The 17,639-nt window shown below is 47.3% G+C and overlaps 1 pseudogene; it reads left to right on the plus strand.

Moving 5' to 3' along the window:
• Nucleotides 1-2,845: 2,845 nt before the first annotated feature.
• On the plus strand, nt 2,846-4,395 carry LOC125522219 (aspartic proteinase nepenthesin-1 pseudogene; annotated as a pseudogene).
• The last annotated feature ends 13,244 nt before the right edge of the window (nt 4,396-17,639 follow it).

Consider the following 17,639-nt stretch of genomic DNA (forward strand, 5'->3'; position numbering starts at 1 on the left):
TGTTCATGTAGGTCTAACTAAATTCTTGTATTTTAACCGAAAGACTATAGACTAAATAAAGAAAAGTGAACAAAATAAGAAGAAAAAAGAAAACAACAGAAATATAGGGTAAACAAAACCCAAAAGTAAATAAAAAAATTATAATAGGTAAATGGAAAAGGGGAAAAGGGAAATAGACACAAAAAAAGGAAAGAAAAAGAAATAAAGAAACAAAACTAGAAAAAAGTTTAACAGCGTAAAACATAGAAGACCTGCCAAAAGCGAGTTCCTGGAAAAACCTACACTAAATTATTTAAAAAACCCACTTCTAAGAAAACAATCTTCGAAAAACCACCCTTTACTGCCAGCACTGGGCCTGACCGAGTGAAGCCACGCTGAAGGATGGTGTGATGACGTATGACTAACAATAAACAAGAAATAGCAATTGAGATGTTCAGAGCCTAATTTGATTTAGTTACCAGTTACATACTCATACATAGAATTTTTCTATTTCTCTAGCTTAGTTTTGAGTTTATATTTGAAATAAATACAAATTAGAACAAAATACATGGTGCTGTCTACATCGATAAATTTTATTTTGAATGTTTGAACAATTTTAAATAGGGTTACAGAGGCAGGTTGCACAAGAAGCCCCGGGGAGCAGCACCAGATATGTTTTCCGTCTCTTACGGCCTGCACAGTTTCAGTAGTACTTCCTTCATTTTTAAATATAAGTTTTTGTAGAGATTCTACTATAAACTACATTCGGTGCAAAATGAGTGAATGCACACTCTAAAATATATATATATACATCCGTACGTGGTTTATAATGAAATCTCTACAAAGATTCATATTTACCAACAAAGGCAATATTCTACATTTTACATACTAGCCAATGAAGAAGCCGCCAATATCAAGAATCAGAATCCAACTATGAGGATTCCAAAGGCAGGAGAAGGTGCAAAGGGCGCAGAAGTTATTTGCCTGCAGCTAGCTAGGCTATGCGCTGTCAGTGGACGATCACATAAGATAATGTGTGGCTGTCATGTTTGCTCGGCGTGCGGTGAGTACGCCGGTGCTCGTCCATCTCACGATGCTGTTGTTGTCGTGCTGCTTTGTCAAAGTGTGTCGTGCCAATTTCGTGATATAGTTGCAGTCTTTTCAGCGGAAAAGAGGCACTAGCTGGTGGGGAACGAGATGATTGTTCTTATATGGCCATCTCTTCTGGACACGTTTGGTTACATTCCCAGTGGAGCCTGCAACAGTTTGTATGTTCAATTAATGATATAAGTGTCCATGTCAGCAACCAACAACACATCATACAAGCTCTTCAATAAGGCGTATGTTAAGCGTATGTTAAACAACCAGACGGGTCCACTAAATGTTGAAAGACTAAACAAACTTGCCCCGCAGCTTGTGCCTGGAGCGTTGGTTTAGGTTCATATGATTTCATTCTCTCTCTTCTTTTATTATGTGCCATGTCATCAAAACAGTCTAGGTGGCAATTTAACCAACGATGATTATATAACTGTTGGAGATGCCCTTAAAGGTATATTAGTCGTTTGATAGGCCGCATCAAGACCAACTCGCATCCTCCCCGTAGTGTAAATTGTACTAGGCCGAGCCTACATATGAAAAAACGGTCGATCTGAGTGTTTCCGCGAGCCTGGCGGAGAGCGCTTTAAGTTTTGTGCCAGCCAATTTCTACGTGCAGGCCAGGCAACCAAGCAACTACATACTTAACTCGTCAGAGCCTGGTTGGGCTTGATGCATCCTATCAAACGCGTCCTTTGTGAACCTCTGATGCTCTGCAAATCGTTCTATGTGCTTGTCTTCTAGTAGTTTTCTAAATACATAGTATCTTTCTTTTATTTTAGATGTTATGTCAGTTGACTGAATCTAGCCACACTCTATTACATTTTTTTTGTTAATGTAGAAATTTCTTAGTAGTTTCTAACTAGTACTCCGTCTGTCCTATAATATAAAATTGTTTTTGGCACTACTATGTATTTCCGTAATTGATAAGTAGATAGATCGATCTGCTAATACTAATTGACTGTTTAGCTATACGTACATTAAGCAAAGAAATAGCACAAACCTCAAGAAAGATACTTCCTTCGTTCAAAAATAAGTGTCTCTGATTTAATATAAATGTAGTACTACAAAGTATTAGCAACATTTATTTTGGGACAGAGAGAATATCAAATAATCAACGGTGTCGAGCATATGTGCTGGTGGACGGTCGAGAGCAACATTTTTCGATTGGGTCTGTCTAGAACTCAGTCGACTGAGGCTTAACGAAGTCTAGGTCGAGTGACATCATTGCAGTTGTTTTGCCGCAAGCAGCATGGCTAGACACTACAACCAATGATGAAAAATGTTTCAACGGTTTTACAAGCAATGACAATTGATGCTCCAACCGTTGTGACTAAAATGCTGAAACCACGGCAATGCTACACACACGGGCCGATGACTGCGGAAACCGTGTGTCTAGGATTTTCGGCTGAAACCATCAATAACGGATGTTACAACCGATGAGATGCTATGCCTGTGCTACAAAACATGCTACAACCAACAAGACGGCAATCAGTAGGATTTTTTCTTTTTTGCAAATGTTGGGATAAAATGTTGCATGATCGACTGAGACCTGGTTAAATTTTAGCGGACTGATTTTTAGAAAGCCCTTTTTCGATTTCGGCTCATGATGGACAGACTTGAGTGCGCTGCAAGACTTATGTTCAACGTAGACCTACCACTTGCTGGCGTCGTTGGTTGGAGTCTTGTCAGATGTATGCATGCATCCAGATATCTTCTGGAAGCATAGACGAGACCGGCACCAAGATTTGGAGCCATACGAGTGATATTTGTGTGCGATGCGAGAACCCACGGCTGCTAGCCCGTGTGTGTACGTAGGACTATAAATCCACGTCTACTAAGTGGAGTAGGTGCTAGCACTTCAAACTCAACAGCATGAAGATCTTGTCAGTGTCGCAGCTCTCGCCCTGTGTTCTCTTCCTCACCATCTTGTTCGCTTGGCCGGTGGCCGAGTCGGCGACCAGCCCCGTTGCCGTGCGCGCCGACCTTACGCACGCGGACAGCGGCCGCGGCTTCACCAGGCGCGAGCTTCTCAGCCGGATGGCCGCCCGGTCAAAGGCCCGCCTGGCCAGCCTGCACTCCCCCGCCCGTCCCGGCGCGGTGACCGCGCCGGTGGCCCGCGGCACCGTCGGCAGAGAGGACATCAGTTCCGAGTACCTCATCCACTTCAGCATCGGCACGCCGCGCCCGCAGCGCGTGGCACTGGAGCTGGACACCGGCAGCGACCTCATCTGGACGCAGTGCGCTTGCGTGCACTGCTTCGACCAGCCGTTCCCGGTTCTCAACACCTCCGCCTCCCGCACCCTCCGTGATGTCTTGTGCTCCGACCCTCTCTGCACGCGGGGCGGCCTCCCGCTCTCTCGGTGCGCCGTCAAAGACAACTTCTGCTCGTACGCCTACTACTACGGCGACGGATCCTTCACCGTGGGCAAGATCGTCGAGGACACTTTCACATTCAAGACGCCCCACGGCAAGTGCGGCACGGTTGCCGCCGTGCCGAACCTCCACTTTGGCTGTGGCATGGACAACAAAGGCACCTTCAACTCGAACGAGTCCGGCATCGCCGGCTTCGGGCGCGGCCCGATGTCTCTGCCGTCGCAGCTCAAGGTGCACAGATTCCCCCACTGCTTGACGACCATGGTAGAGTTCAGGACCAGCCCGGTGTTCTTGGGGACGCCTGATGACCTTGAAGCGCACGCCACGGGGCCCATCCAGTCCACCCCGTTCGTCCCAAACACTGGGGGTGCGCTCAGCTCGTTCTACTATCTTTCACTCAAAGGCGTCACCATCGGCAAGACGCGGCTGCCGTTTAACGAGTCAGCTTTTGCGCTCAACGACGATGGCTCCGGCGGGACGATCATGGACTCAGGCACGAGCATCACGATCTTCCCGCGGGCCGTGTTCCGAAGCCTCCGGGAGGCGTTCGTGTCGCAGGTGCCGTTACCCATCGCGAACGACTCCACTGATGCTGATAGCATGCTGTGCTTCGACGTCGCCCCGAAGAAGAAGGTGCCCGCAGTGCCGAAGCTAGTCCTCCACCTAGAGGGCGCGGACTGGGACCTGCCACGGGAGAACTACGTGCTCGATCTCGACGACGACGGCGACGGCACAGGCGGCGGGCTGTGCGTGGTGGTCCATTCGGCGGGCGAAAGCGACTGGGCGATCATAGGCAACTTCCAGCAGCAGAACATGTACATCGTCTACGACCTGGACAGCAATAAGATGGTCTTCGCGCCCGCGCGCTGCGACAAGCTGTGACCGAACGTGCACGTGCATATGTACTCTCTCCGTTCCTAAATATAAGATTTTTTGGCATTTTAATTGGACTACAACATACATAGATTCACTCATTTTGCTACATACGTAGTCACTTGTTTAAATATCTAGAAAGACTTATATTTATGAACAGAGCGGGTATGTGTTAATGCATGTATTGTGTACGGTTCTACGTTATCTGCTCTAGCTAGGCACAACGAACATGCATGCATGTTCCTACGTACGGGCTAGTACTAAATAAAGAACTCAGATGTTGTCGTGACAAGTTTTCTATCGAGAAAAATGTTTACTTCTCTTTTTAAGATAGATATAGACAGGCAGGCTAAAATTAAAGGACAGAAACTAGTCATCCATGCATGCACTAACGCTAGCTAGCGAGTTAGGTCTTGATCGACGTCACCGCCGGACCAGTTTGACGCCTTGTCCTTCGGCATCCATAGCTGCAAGATTTATACACAGCATCCGCCGGATGCTTGGGAAAACGACCTTCAATCGTAAACTTTCAGCGACTAGTCCAGAAAATGTTTAGGCAAAATAATTCTCTTAGATTACCCCCGGAAGGCTCTGAAATGTCGAATATGTTTGTCAGCCACACGAGAGTAGTGTTGAAAATATTAGCACATTTTGACTAATCTAATCCACAAGGAAACAGTAAACATAGCGAATATGGTATGCATCTCATACCGGTACCTAAGCATGTGAGCACGTACATCACATAGAATTGAAACATCTATGAATAAGTTATATACGGCCAACACATGAACGAGCAAATAGGAGATAAACGAGTCATACCCTCCGGTTGGCCAGGCCAACGCGGCGGCATCATCGACAGCCTCGGCCAGGAAGTAGTGGAAATAGAGGCGGACGGAGACGGGGATGGATCAGAAGCAGTCGCGTCGAGACGCTCACCAAAAACCTTATTGCCGTTCTCCCGGCAGGATCTCAAACGACAGGGTTCCGGAGGCACCTGCTCTCCTGACCAACCGTGCACGCGGTCGTCGGGATGGGATCGCCGGAAGCAGCACAGAGAAAAAAACAGTAGATGACGACTAGGGTTGTGCAGGAGGAAGCGAGTGAACTGAGTTAGGGTTCAGTCCAGCGCCTTCTTATATAGGTCATCGGGTAGATGGGGCTGAGCTCAGGCCCACGACCACTCGTCAATTAATCCAAGATTAATTAACCATTTCGGACCGGCAAAAATAAGCTTCGGCTCGGCTCATTCCCACAACCCGCGGCGCGCGCATCGTGACGAGGCAAGGCGTGGCATGGCAAGGTGGGCAGCGGAGGAGGAGGAGCGTGCGTGTACAACTCCTCTTCTCAAGCTCCCAATGACATGTGGTAGAGGAGCCCTTATAAAGGGGTCTCATTCTCACTCCATTAACACTATTATAATAAACTTCCCACCACTTGTCATGCATCTAAATGGGTCTTAGAGATTAACCAAGGATTATTGTCTTATCTGGGCCTAAGACCATCTATAAATCCAACAATCCCTCACCAGATCTCGGGACACATAAGTTTGTCAACTGTTTCAAACAATGTTTGATATACCAAAATTTTCAATGGAGACTGTTAAGTTGAACTTCCACCTAGAGCAACAGGATTAAACTTCTTCACAACTAAACAATGGACTATGCCTTGAATTGTCAGTTTGCCATGCAGAAGTTCGCCTATTATCAGCTGATACGTGGTTGTCGAAGGCTAAACCCCACATAGTCATAATCCTTACCTTCTCATGAGCTTTGATACGTCCCAACGTATCTATAATTTTTTATTGTTTCATACTATTATAGTATCAATCTTGGATAATTTATATACATTTCAAGCAACAATATATCATTTTTTTGGACTAACCTATTAACTTTGTGTCCAGTGTCAGTTGTTGTTTTCTACCTGTTTTTGGTTTTTCAGAATATCAGTACTAAACAAAGTCCAAATGCCACGAAACTTTTTGGAGATTTTTTTCTGGCAATAAGAGACCCTGGAAGCTTCAGGAGGGGACAAGAAGATGGAGCGGTGGCCCAAGAGGCACCAGGGCGTGCCCTGGTTGCTTGTGAGGTTACTATTGCTTCTGTTGTTACAATCATTACAAAATTGCTATGGTTACTGTTTCTGTTACTGTTACTACTACCAAAGCCATCAAACTACTGTGCTACTAAACACTTTACTGCAGAGATATTATTTTTCAGGTGTGGTTGAATTGACAACTCAAATGCTAAGGCTCATAAATATTCTTTGGTCCTCCTTGTGTTGAATCAATAAATTTGGGTGAAATACTACCCTCAAAGACCGTCGCGACCCCCTATACTTGTGGGTTATCAAGACCTTTTTATGGCACCGTTGCCGGGGAGCATAGCTTTGTTTATTGAGTTCACTTGGGATTTATACATCTGCTTATCATTATGAAGAATTTAAAAGACGTTAGAACCAAGATCGTACCCTCTAAGATGAGGTGAGGTAAGGAACTACCATCTAGCTCTGCACTTAATTTACCTTCTATTTTAGGTCGACTTGAAACACCACCACCTACTATTCAGACTGATATGTCGCAAGTAATTGATGATGGTACTTCCGCTATGAATGATGCTTATGATGATGATAGTACTCTGCTTGATGATACTGTGCCACTAGATGAATTTCTTGATGAAAAAATTGCTAAAGCTAAATAATTTGGTAATGTTGAAACTGCTGAAAAATATGATTCACCTATTATGCCTACCTCTCCTACTAGATTTGAAATGCCTAAAGTAACTGGGGGTTATGTTATGGATTGGGAGATTGCTAGAGACGTTTTTACTTGTAATGGTAGAGAAGATCTTAAGAAATTACCGAGTAAGCTAAAAGAAAAGGCTATGATAGAGAGAATGAAATATGATCCTAAATTTGCCACTTCTTCTATCGTTGTTATTGATAAAGATTATGCATTCTTGGTTGATCCTGAACTTATTACATTGGTAGAATCTGATCCTTTTCATGGTTATGAATCTGAAACTATTGTGGTACACCTTATTAAATTAAATGATATAACCATCCTATTTTATCAAGAAAAAAAATCACTTTTACTATATTCTTAAGTTGTTTACTTTCTCATTAAAGGATGATTCTAAAGAATGGTTCAATACTCTTGATCCTGGTTGTATGTGTAGTCCCCAGGATATGATATATTACTTTACTAAAAAATATTTTCCTGCTCATTAAAAGCAGGCCACCTTATAGGAAATATACAACTTTGTGCAATTTGAGGAAGAGCATCTCCCTCAAGCTTGGGGGAGGCTTCTAGAATTACTTAATGCTTTGTATGAACATCCTCTAAAGAAAATGAAATACTAGATATCTTTTATAATGGACTAACCAATGCTTCTAGGGACTACCTAGATAGTTGTGATGATTGTGTTTTCAGGGAACGAACTATTGAACATGCTGATATGTCTTCGACGTATCTACTTTTCCCCTTGATTTGGACTCTAACTTGCATGATTTGAATGAAACTAACATGGACTGACGCTGTTTTCAGCAGAACTACCATGGTGTTGTTTTTTGTGCAGAAATAAATTTTCTCCTAATGGGACAAAACTTTGCGAGGATTTTTTATATAATAAAAGAGAATTTCTGGAGCCAAGAACCACCGGAGGGGGCTCCTAGGTGGGCACAACCCACCAGGGCGTGCCCAGGTGGGTTGTCCCCACATGGTGGCCCCGCTGACCCTGAAATTGACGTTATAAAATCCTATTTTTCCAGAAAAAATTCAAGGAGAAAGAATTATTGCGTTTCATGAGACGGAGCCGCCGCCGTCTCCTGTTCTTCATCGGGAGGCCAGATCTAGAGTTTGTTTGGGGCTCCGGAGAGTGGGATCTTCGATCTTCGTCATCACCAACCCTTCTCCATCGCCAATTCCATGATGCTCCCCGCCGAGAGTGAGCAATTCCTTCGTAGGCTTGTTGGTCGGTGAGGAGTTGGATGAGATTCATCATGTATTCTAGTTAGTTTTGTTAGGGCTTGATCCCTTGTATCCACTATGTTCTGAGATTGATGTTGCTATGACTTTCCCATGCTTAATGCTTGTCACTTTGGGACCGGGTGCCATGATTTTAGATCTGAACCGTTTATGTTATCACCATTATATCTATGTTCTAGATCCGATCTTGCAAGTTATAGTCACCTACTATGTGTTATGATCCGGCAACCCCGGAGTGACAATAGTCGGGACCACTCCCGGCGATGACCGTAGTTTGAGGAGTTCATGTATTCACCGTGTGTTAATGCTTTGTTCCGGTTCTCTATTAAAAGGAGGCCTTAATATCCCTTAGTTTCCAATAAGACCCTGCTGCCACAGGAGGGTAGGTGTAATGCCCGGGTAATTAAGCTACAATAATCCCACGCTAATGGTGCCACATCACCATGATTGCTGTTGTTAACCTTGTGTTGGTTCGAAACCGTTTTAAACATTCAAATTCGAATAATATCAACAATAAGAGTTTTTCAAAATTTAAAACAAAAATGTTCGGGAGGTGCCATATTTTGCATAGATAATTATGTGGTAATAAACACATTTTTATAAAATGCCTACGTATTTTAAAATGAATTAAAACAAAAAAGAAAATAAATAAAAAGCAAAACAAAAACAAAAACTAAAAGAAAAATAAAACTAAAAGAATAAAAACAGAAAAACAAAACTAACAAAAAAAGCAAACCCATCACCTCGCCAAATGGGCCAAAAGGCCCAGCTGGCAAGCCCACTAGCCTGACTGGCCCGTCCCCACTCCCTTATCCCCTGGTGCCGAAACCCTAACCCCCTAACCGCACCACTTCCCCCACATCTCCCTCTCGTTCCCCTCCCCCCTCTCTCGTTGGATCTGGATCGAGAGGGCCCGTTCCCGTCCACGACGCCGCCGCCCGGATCGAACCCCGCCGTCACCACCACACCGGCGCCCCCCCCGCCTGGACCTCACCGGCCTGCTTCCTCTCCTCCGTCGTCCCCGTCTCCACCTCGCGCCCCACTGCCGTTGCCCTACGAATCACCGTGAGCCCGCGTCCCCCTCTCTCCCTCGCTTGCGCGCTCGCTCCGCCTGTCGCCGCGGGCCGACCACGTCGTCTGCCGCACCCCGTCTCCCCCGCTCACCACACCGCGCCACCCACCGCACACGCGCACCTGTGCGTCGCGCGCGCCCCGGATCTCCCTGTCTTCTCCTCGCTCGCACGCCGCTCTGCCCCCGCAACGCCCCTTTCCCCTGCCGCTCTGCCGCTGCGGCTCACCGCCGCCCCGCGCTCACCATGGCCCACGCGCCCGCTGGCCGCGTCAAGCGCCCCCAGCGCCTCGCGCCCCTCCTGGCCTCCCCCTGTGAGCTCCCCTCTCTCCCGCCTCTCCCTCGCCGCGCATTGCTAGCGCGCGCGCACCGCACCATTCTGGCCACTCCGGCCCCCTCCCGCACATGCCCCGCTCGTCTCCCCACTGGACCCAATGCCCGTCTGGCTCGGCCACGGCCACTCCCCCTCCATGCGCGGCCGTGCCCACCGCCGGCAGGCCATCCTGGCCACTTGCCTCGCCCCGCCGCGCTCTCTGCGGGCGAGCGCCCGCTTCTGGCGCTCGTTGCGCCCGACCCGCTTTGGCCTATTGGCCACTGACCACTGGGCCAGTGCCCCCGACCCTATGACAAGTGGGCCTTGCCTAGAACGAAAATGAAAAAAATTAAAATTAAATAAAAATAGAATAAAAAATATAATAATAACATTAATTAATTAATTAAAGAATTAATTAACTTAATTAATTTTGTTTAATTAGACTAAACAACTAATTAAGCCTAACTAATTAACCTAAACAGAGAATGACAAGTGGGTCCCACTGGACCCACGTGTCAGGTTGACCAGGTCAACTGCTAATGTCATGCTGACGTCAGCAAACACTATTCTGGATAATGTTGATTTAAGTAATTAAATAAATCCTAAAAATGATTTAAACATTTTAAAATTAATATAAAATAAACCGTAGCTCGGATGGAAAAACTTTGTACATGAAAGTTGCTCAGAATGACGAGACGAACCTGGATACGCAGCCCGTTCGTCCGCCACGCAACCCTAGCATAGCGAACACGCAACTTTCCCCCTCCGGTTCATTTGTCCGAAAACGCGAAACACCGGGGATATTTTCCCGGATGTTTCCCCCCTTCACCAGTACCACCTCGTACCGCGTTAGGGCACCCCTAGCACCGATACTTGTCATCTCATGCATCGCTATGCATCTGTTTGCTTAATATTTATTGTTTCTTCCCCCTCTTCTCTCGCTAGACACCGAGACCGATGCCACTGCTACCCAGTACGACTACGGTGTTGACGAGCCCTCTCTCTTGCCAGAGCAACCAGGCAAGCCCCCCCTTTGATCACCAGATATCGCCTACTCTTCTCTCTACTTCTATCATTAGAGTAGAGTAGCATGTTACTGCTTTCTGTTAATCCTATCCCGATGCATAGCCTGTCCTTGCTACTACTGTTGTTACCTTTACCTGCAATCCTAATGCTTAGTATAGGATGCTAGTTTATCATCAATGGCCCTACATTCTTGTCTGTCTGCCATGCTATACTATCGGGCCGTGATCACTCGGGAGGTGATCACGGGTATATACTATATACTTTATGCATGATACATGTGGTGACTAAAGTCGGGTCGGCTCGTAGAGTACCCGCGAGTGATTCACGGATTGGGTCCGAGAGGACGTTTGTCCGGACGGCCCTCTGAGTGGATCTTTGTGGCGGAGCGACAGGGCAGGCGGAGACCACCTAGGAGAGAGGTGGGCCTGGCCCTGGTCGGCATTTGCGGTTACTTCAAAATAACACGCTGAACGAGATCTGGGTATTTGATCTGAGTCTGGCCACTGGCCTATACGCACTAACCAACTACACGGGAACAGTTATGGGCACTCGACGTCGTGGTATCAGCCGAAGCCTTCGTGACGTCAGCGACTGAGTGGCGCGCGCCGGGTTGGACTGGAACGCCTGCTCTTGTATAAGGGAGGCTAGGTCTGCTCGCCAACCGCGTTCGCAATGTGCAGGTGTGCAATGGGTGATGGGCCCAGACCCCTGCGCCATAGGATTTAGACCGGCGTGCTGACCTCTCTGTTGTGCTTAGGTAGGGCTGCGACGTGTTGATCTTCCGAGGCCGGGCATGACCCAGGAAAGTGTGTCTGGACAAAGGGGATCGAGCGTGTTGGGAAATGTGGTGCACCCCTGCAGGGAAGTTAATCTATTCGAATAGCCGTGATCTTCGGTAACAGGACGACTTGGAGTTGTACCTTGACCTTATGACAACTAGAACCGGATACTTAATAAAACACACCCTTCCAAGTGCCAGATACAACCGGTGATCGCTCTCTCACAGGGCGACGAGGGGAGGATCATCAGTTAGGATTATGCTATGCAATGTTACTTGGTGAACTTACCTTCTACCCTCTTCTTCTGCTGCAAGATGGAGGTTACCAGAAGCGTAGTCTTCGATAGGACTAGCTACCCCCCCTCTTATTTCGGCATTCTGTAGTTCAGTCCATATATGTTACCCACTTTTCCATTTGATACCAATGCATACATATGTAGTGTAGCTCCTTGCTTGTGAGTACTTTGGATGAGTACTCACGGTTGCTTTGCTCCCCCTTTTCCCCTTTTCTATACCCGATTGCTGCGACCAGACGATGGAGTTTAGGAGCCAGACGCCACTGTCGATGATGACTACTACTACTACTCGGGAGGTGCCTACTACTACGTGCAGCCCGCTGACGACGACCAGGAGTAGTTTAGGAGGATCCCAGGCAGGAGGCCTGCGCCTCTTTCGATATGTATCCCTGCTTGTGCTAGCCTTCTTAAGGCAAACTTGTTTAACTTATGTCTGTACTCAGATATTGTTGCTTCCGCTGACTCATCTATGATCGAGCTCTTGTATTCGAGCCCTCGAGGCCCCTGGCTTGTAATATGATGCTTGTATGACTTATTTTATTTGTAGAGTTGTGTTGTGATATCTTCCCGTGAGTCCCTGATCTTGATCGTACATATTTGCGTGTATGATTAGTGTATGATTGAATCAGGGGCGTCACAAGTTGGTATCCGAGCCGACTGCCTGTAGGAATCCCCCTTCCACACTCCTTGGCCGAAGTCGAGTCTAGACATTACAAAACTTTTTACTAACATGGATGTGTGCCTTACGGGCCCACGTCGCCATCTGGGTGGTATTAGGATCTTTTACTCCTCGATCCTTACTCTGGGACTCTGAACTCTCTTCTACTCGGGTTAAACAATTTTACTAACTCTAACATTAGGATCCCGTGACCACGTTCACCCCAAATTTGGGTAAGCCCTAGCTATTCTTCAGAGTAGTATATTGAACATTATCCACACTATCATTTGACTCCTTTGAAACATCTTTGTTTTCAGATGGAACCCATGAGACAGGTCGTGTGCCACACGACGGCCATTAGTGCCTCATGATCACATGCTGTGTTGGTTGAGATGATGACCTATCTGGGTTATCGCTGGCACCCTGAGTACACTATCTATGAGCAGTACCAGGACTTTAACCAGGAGCAGTACCGTGCCATTGTCCACCTCTATTCTCGGGAGTATGACTCCACTACCGTGTTGCACACTGCTCATGGTGTTGGAGTGACTATTGACATGGCGGTCCACGATGCTGCTTATGCTGCTCTGACACGTCTTCGTGGAGAGTATCCGGAGTTGGACACCTCCCCTTTCAGGCACATTGCCATCGCATCCGATATTGGTGCAGAGGGATACTACACTGCTGCCTACTCCACTGTCACCCGAGAGCCCTTCTACCATCATAACCTGGTTCTGCATGCTGATGGGCTGGATAGAGATAACCGAGGTCTTCGCCACGAGTTGTACACCACCCGTCAACACCTGTACCGTGCTATGACGCTGTTGCACCCCTCTGTCCGATCTGGTGACCTGTCGCGTTCTGTGATCTACCCTGCCAGGACCGTGATGCCCCAGGGCGTCGGCTGGCCAGATGTGGGAGGCTACACTCCCTCACTTGGTCCTCTTCTGCCACCTGCGCGTCGGGTTCCGCACCAGAGTATCCGCGGACCCGAGGCTACTCACGTGGAGGACTTCCCTTCGCGTCACTACCAGCTGTCAGGCTACACCTACCTCCACAGTTCCTCCTGGGACTGATGTAGGCTTGCTTGTTAGTGTTAGATGCATTCACCGCGAGCCTGTGTGCCGCCTATGATGTTTTTAGTCTATGTACTGAACTCAGTGTATCAAACTCCATGCATGATCACTTTTGTAAGATATGCCAACTACTATGTAGTATCTATCGTGTTCCTTTCATTATGCATGTTTCATCATGAATGATTCTTGTCCTTGCAAGTTCTCAATGCTGAACTACCCCTGTTATATATTAGCAGGATGGTTAGACCAGGTGGTAGTGGTCATGGTGGCCATCCCCCACCCCCGCCTGAGTACATGGCTGGGATGATGCAACAGTTTGAGTTGAATCGCCAATTCATGGAGAATATTATGGCTCAGTTTCCTCGCCCCAATATGAACCAGCAGCCAACCCAAGTGACTCTGCAGGATTTCATGCGCCTCAACCCAACTGTGTACCGCAGCTCAACTCAGCCTCTGGATGCTGATGACTGGCTCCGTGACATCACCTATGAGATGGAGTCTGCTGATGTAGCCCCTGCCAGCTATGTCACCTTTGCTTCCTTCTTCTTGAAGGGACCCGCTGCTCAATGGTGGGACAGTCACAGGCGTACTGTGCCAGTTGGAAGAATCATCACCTGGCCAGACTTCCAAGCTGCTTTCCGTGCCCGCTTCATTCCTCAGGGAGTCTATAACACCCTCGATGCGACTATATCTCCCACGTGTCGAGGCACGACTTAGAGGCATAATCGCATTGAAGGCATATGTCACAAGTTAGGCAATCTTCACAACATCCCATGTAATATATAGATAATAAAAGGGGAGATAACATAGTTGGCTTACACTCGCCACGTCAATCAAGTACATAAATAACATTACATCATTCAAATACTCATGGCCCGACTACGGCGCCAAAATAAAAGATAACCCAACATGCGACACAGTCCCGATCACCCCCAACTGGGCACCACTACTGATCATCAGGAAAGGAAACATAGTATCGTTGAGAGTCCTCGTCGAACTCCCACTTGAGCTCAAGCGCGTCACCTGGAGCGGAATCGTCAGGCCCTGCATCTGGTGTAATAGTAATCTGTGAGCCACAGGGACTCAGCAATCTCGCACCCTCGCGATCAAGACTATTTAAGCTTAATAGGTATGGCAAGGTAAATATATGTGGAGCTGCAGCAAGCGACTAGCATATGTGGTGGCTATCCTGTTCGCAAAAGAGAGCGAGAAGAGGAGGCAAAGCGCGAGCGAGAAACTAGAGGGCAACCTGCGCAAGCATTACTCCAACACCGTGTCCACTTCCCGGACTCCGCTGAGAAGAGGTCATCACGGTAACACACTCAGTTGATTCATTTTAATTAAGTTAAGGTTCAAGTTATCTACAACCGGACATTAACAAATTCCCATCTGCCCATAACCGCGGGCACGGCTTTCGAAAGTTCAAATCCCTGCAGGGGAGTCCCAACTTAGCCCATGACAAGCTCTCACGGTCAACGAAGGAATAGACCTCCTCCCGAGACGTTCCGATCAGACTCGGTACCTCGGTTCTTCAAGACACTTCGACAGGTTAAAACAAGACCAGCAACACCGCCCGAATGTGCCGACAAATCCCGATAGGAGCTGCACATATCTCGTTCTCAGGGCACACTCAGATGAGACTAGCTACGAGTAAAACCAACCCTCAAGTTGCCCCGAGGTGGCCCCGCAGGCAGCTCAGTCGGACCAACACTCAGAGGAGCACTGGCCCCGGGGGGGGGGGGTTAAATAAGATGACCCTCGGGCTCCGGAAACCCAAGGGAAAAAGAGGCTAGGTGGCAATGGTAAAACCAAGGTTGGGGATTGCTGGAAAAGCTTTAATCAAGGTGAACTATCAAGGGGTTCCCATTATAACCCAACCGCATAAGGAACGCAAAATCCGGGAACATAACACCGATATGACGGAAACTAGGGCGGCAAGAGTGGAACAAAACACTAGGCGAGAGGCCGAGCCTTCCACCCTTTACCAAGTATATAGATGCATTAAGATAATATGGCAATATAATGGTATCCCAACAAGTAAAATAATGTTCCAACAAGGAACGGTCTCCAATCTTCACCTGCAACTAGCAACACTATAAGAGGGGCTGAGCAAAGCGGTAACATAGCCAATCAACGGTTTGCTAGGACATGGTGGGTTAGAGGTTTGACATGGCAATTTGGGAGGCTTGAAAGCAAGTGGTAGGCATCGTAGCATTGGCATAGCAAAAGAGCGAGCAATCTAGCATAGCAAAGATAGTAGTGATTTCAAGGGTATGATCATCTTGCCTGCAAAGTTGTCAGAGTTGAATGGATCCTCGAAAGCAAACTCAACGGGCTCCTCGTTAGAGAACTCGTCTCCCAGCTCTACCCAAACAAGACAAGCAAACAAACGGAACACAATCAACCACGTGCAAAGCTCAAACAATAAGATGCAAAGATGGTATGCTATGCGGGATGCGATGCGGGATGCATATGCAAGATTTAACAAGGGATGCAAGAAACTGGCCTCAACTTGGGAATCCAAGTGTGCCACTGGAAAGATGAGATGAAATCGCTTGAAAACGATATAAAGAACGCCGGAATCGGAGTTACGTTTGGAAATGGCAAGCGATTCAAATATGGCCACGTTCTGCGATTTACAGCAAGTAGTCATCTAAATGCAACAAGATGAACATGCTACAGCACCCAAACAAGACAACAAAATACATGGCAGGGATGCATTCAAGATGCTTAACAAAAGTCTAGCACTGAGCTACGGCCAATTCATCCATTAACAGGTTCAAACAAGCATGGCAAAAATGCATATGACAGACAGATCTCAGACAGTGAAATCAACACTTGTCTGGAATTTCAGATCAGATAGCACTCTTCGGAGCAACAAAACTATATGCTACAGGACCTGAACATGGCAAAGTAAAGCATGGCATGTAGCTACTCAAAGAGCTTAACAAAAGTCCCTTAGTGACCTTGAGCCAAGAGGGATCAGAAAATACAATTGCAAGCATGTGAACATGGAAAAAACATAATCCGTTCTCAGACTTAGTGAAAACTGGAGCATGCTGAAACAGATATCAAGTAGGCATGTTTACGAGCTCGATGCACTCACTACGGAGCAAGTCATGACAAGTTAAGAATACACCCATCAAGAACACACAAAATGCAAGCTAGACATGGCAAGAACAATAGCATAGAATGCACAGATCAACTACAACATCCTCGGCAAAATCGCTAACAAGTAGACAATCTGCCCAGATTCACGAAGTAGCAAAAGTAGAGCTCGATTAACTCAAGCTAGGGTGCTCCATAATTGCAAACAAAGACATGGATGGATAGATCACTACAAGATTAACAAAACATCCTTACTGATCATCCTCAAAAGAGGCACGGATCACTAGGAAACAACATGAACATATGGCCATATGAGATAAACAGCTCAAGGACTTGGTGGAAATGCTAAGTCCCTGAAATCAGCATTACCAAGTGCCTCACTTTGCAAGCTTGTGCTAGTCACCACACACATCACAAAAATACATGGGTTGCACCTCTGGAAAGATGGCAAAACCCTTAACAAAACATATGTAGAGCTCATGGGCATATCATGCACACAATAATCATGGCAAAAGTGACAAATATCTAAATGGAGTAACAGATCTGACAATTAACTCAAGTAGCACTCTTGTAACAGCATTTCGGGCATCAAGATGAACTCAAATGAAAATGATGCAATGGAATGAAATGATGTGCTCTCTAAGACGAACATTTTGATATGCTATATGCGCGAAACGGAGCTACGGATGCAAAGTTATGGCACGATGAATAGGGCAACATGAACTAGGGTTTCGGGCAAAAAGTCAACCCGAGAGGAGTTTTTCAGATCTGAGATCCGGCGTCACGCGGATCGAGGTTGGCTGGCAATTGCGACGGGGATCACCGGAGTTGAACGAGGAGGCGGCGGGGAGGCGCTCCCGGGCCGGATCGCACCGGATCCGGCCGGCGGGGAACCGGAGGGGCGGCGGGGCGGCGCCCACAGCGCGGGGCGGCGCGCAGGACGCCGGGCGGCGAAGGCAACGTGGCGGCGCGGCGGAGACGGGCTGAGGTGGGCGGAGCGGAGCGGATCG

The sequence above is a fragment of the Triticum urartu genome, chromosome 7A (assembly GCF_056163025.1).
Source record: "Triticum urartu cultivar PI428250 chromosome 7A, HENAU_Tu73, whole genome shotgun sequence".
NCBI lineage: Eukaryota > Viridiplantae > Streptophyta > Magnoliopsida > Poales > Poaceae > Triticum > Triticum urartu.